Consider the following 3,263-nt stretch of genomic DNA (forward strand, 5'->3'; position numbering starts at 1 on the left):
TTTCTAATAAGCTGGCTGTTTGGTTAGAGAAGGTGTTTACTAGAAACCACCATCCTTTCTCTCTCTTCCTTCCTCTGCCCATGATTACATTTTCACTTCTACATCCAGGAAGCTGGTTTGTGGGGAAGACTAAAATATCAGCGGTTTCCTGATCTGTGATTGCTTTTCAACACATGACAACTGGAACCCAAGCATCCTGCCAGCCATAGGCACCGACTCCATGCAAAAAATTAGTTGGTGTTCGGCACCCACCGGCAATAGGGGTGCTATGGCCCCAGCCACAGATCAGCAGTTCTGGGGAAGCCCTACCCCCACTGATCAGCTGGTAGGCAGCTGTGCTTATCAGCTGTTTGGTGGGCTCCCCTGAATGCAGTCCTGCCCCCCCCCCATCAGCTGTTTTGTGGCCCCTGAGCTGGCTGCAGCAGGGGCTGACCCAGCCCTGCTTCAGCCCTCAGTGCGGAGTGGAGCCTCTCCTCCAGAAGCCTCAGGGATTTGCTCCAGCCAGGGTTAGGGGTGGGTGAGCACAGAGCGCAGGACTCCCTCTGCTCTGCAGAAGCCTGGCCTGATCAGCAGCAGTGAGACGCTGCTCACCTGGGTTGCCCCACCTCCTACTCAGATCTCCTGGGCAGTCTCCAGCTCCCAGCATGTTCCAACTGCAGGCAGCATTAGGTGAGTCTCCTTCCAGAAGGAGCCTTGTTCTTTTTGTTTTCCTGTTGTAATTGATTGCCAATTGTTTGTTAAATTATTGTAAATGCTAATCTAGACCCACACATTTACAGAGTAGAGTATCAGGACATGGGGGCTCAGCTTGGACAAACCACAAAACTTGGTAGTCCAGAACAAACATTTGTGGAGAGCCTCAGTTATCAACATAATTAGCATTTACAATCAATTAGCTAAAATTATAACAAGGCCACCAATTCTAGTCTAGACAAAGCCAAAGTATGAGTACTCTAGACTAGACAGGACCTAGTTTTTTAATATAAAAGGAGGCAACATAAATGTATCTTCCCTCCCCCAAAAAACCCAAACAAACATACAAACAAAAAACCCCACCTAGGCCCCCAAATCATCACGCCTTCTTTACACAAGAGAAGAAAATCAAACAATGGCACAGTCTCAGTTATTGATCCTCTATAGATCACCTTTAAAAATGAAATTATCCTTTACATTCCTAATGCCTCAAAATCAGGGTAACATCTGACTTTGTGGGACTGAAAGCAGGGGTGGCTCTAGACATTTCACTGCCCCAAGCACGGCGTCTTGCCACGGGGGGCGCTCTGCCAGTCGCCGGTCCCACAGCTCCGGTGGACCTCCCGCAGGCGTGCCTGCGGAGGGTCCTCTGGTCCCACGGCTCTACGGGGCCAGCGGACCCTCCGCAGGCACACCTGCAGGAGGTCCACCGGAGCCACGGGACCAGCGGACCCTCCGCAGGCATGCCGCTGAAGGCACCCTGCCTGCCGCCCTCCCGGCAACCGGCAGAGCGCCCCTCATGGCATGCCGCCCCAAGCACACGCTTGGCAAGCTAGGGCCTAGAGCCACCCCTGACTGAAAGACTGGAGCTAGATGTTAAAATGTGTCCCTTTCCACCATCACATGTATGTGGGGGGAGGGATAGCTCAGTGGTTTGAGCACTGGTCTACTAAATCCAGAGTTGTGAGCTCAATTCTTGAGGGGGCCAATTAAGGAACTGGGGTAAAAATCAGTCTGGGGATTGGCCCTGCCTTGAGCAGGGGGTTGGACTAGATGGTCTCCTGAGGTCCCTTCCAGCCCTGATATTCTATATAGAACAGAGGGCTGGGAGCACAACAGAATAGATTAGGGTGAGAGAAAGTTGATTAGGGGAAAGATCCTCAAAAAAGCCTTGGCTTGAAAATAGCCACAGGGTTGGTTTAGTGGTCAGGATTTTTTTTATGTTGTTTAAGTGAGATCGTCTGTCATAAACATAGAGGGAAGGGTAATAACTTTTATGTATGAAGTAGCATAAAATCCCTCCTTGGCAGCTGTACTAGATTGCTTTACCTGTAAGGGGTTAAGCAGTTCAAATAACCTAGTTGGCACCTGACCAGAAGGACCAATGAGGAAAGAAGATACTTTCAAATCTGGGTTGGGGGGAGGATATGTTGATGTTCTCTTTTGTTGTTCCCTCTCCAGATGGATGGAGAAGCCAAGCAGGTACAATATCTCCTGAAAATATACCTGGAATAATCCATCTAAAACCACAGAAATTGTAAGTAGGGCAAGGAAATGTGTTAAGTTATCATTTGTTTGGGCTTGTGAATTTTTCTGTGCTACAGAGGTAGTTTTATTCCTGTTTTTGTAACTGTGAAGCTGAGTGCAGAGAGGAATCCTCTGTTTTAAATCTTTGTATTACCTTGTAAAGTTACTTTCCATCCTGATTTTGCAGGTGTGATTCTTTTACTTTTTTCTTTATAAATAACATTTTTCTTTTAAGAACCTGATTGATTTTTAGTGTCCTGAAGACAAAAGGTCTGGTCTGTGCTCACATTGCTAAGGCAATTGGTTGGTATATTATTCTCAAGCCTCCCCAGGAAGGGGGGTGAAGTGCCTTGGGGGAATATTTTGGGAGGATAGGGATTCCAAGTGACCCTTCCCTGAATTTTTGTGTAAATCACTTGGTGGTGGCAGCAATACCATCCAAGGACAAGGAAAGGAATTTGTGCCTTGGGGAAGTTTTAACCTAAGCTGGTAGAATATAAGCTCAGGGGGTCTTTCATTCACTGAGATGAATGGGCCATTCCACACATCAACCTGTAATGCAGAGGACTACGTAGAGCCCCTTCCTTTGCACTAGCTCCTTGAAGTGGATACGAAGCCTGGGGCTCCCTGCTATTCATCATGCTGCCTCCAGCTGGTAGATGTGCTCCTAAAAGCCCATCAGTTACCATCCTCCTTTCTTCCCATGGCCCTTCCAGCCCTACCGTGGGTATGGTGGGGCCAGGAGGAGGGTAGAGCTGGTAGTTAACATGACAGATTATCATTCTCCTCCCACAGGTGCCTCCAAACATGGCCCCCTGACTAATGCCTCTTCCTTCAGAAACAAGGGAAATTAACTGCCAAAAATGTGGTTAATGCAGGCCTTGTTTACACTACGGTGCCTTTGCCAGTATAGCTATCCTGGCAGAGCCCCTTCATGGAGACATAGGGTAAGCTGATATGAGTTCTGTCGACATAGTAACATCACCTCACCAAACAACATTAGCTAAGCTGACACAGAACCATTCTTCTCATAGCATAATTGT

Source organism: Mauremys reevesii, linkage group 1 (genome assembly GCF_016161935.1).
Source record: "Mauremys reevesii isolate NIE-2019 linkage group 1, ASM1616193v1, whole genome shotgun sequence".
In the NCBI taxonomy this organism is placed as follows: Eukaryota; Metazoa; Chordata; order Testudines; family Geoemydidae; genus Mauremys; species Mauremys reevesii.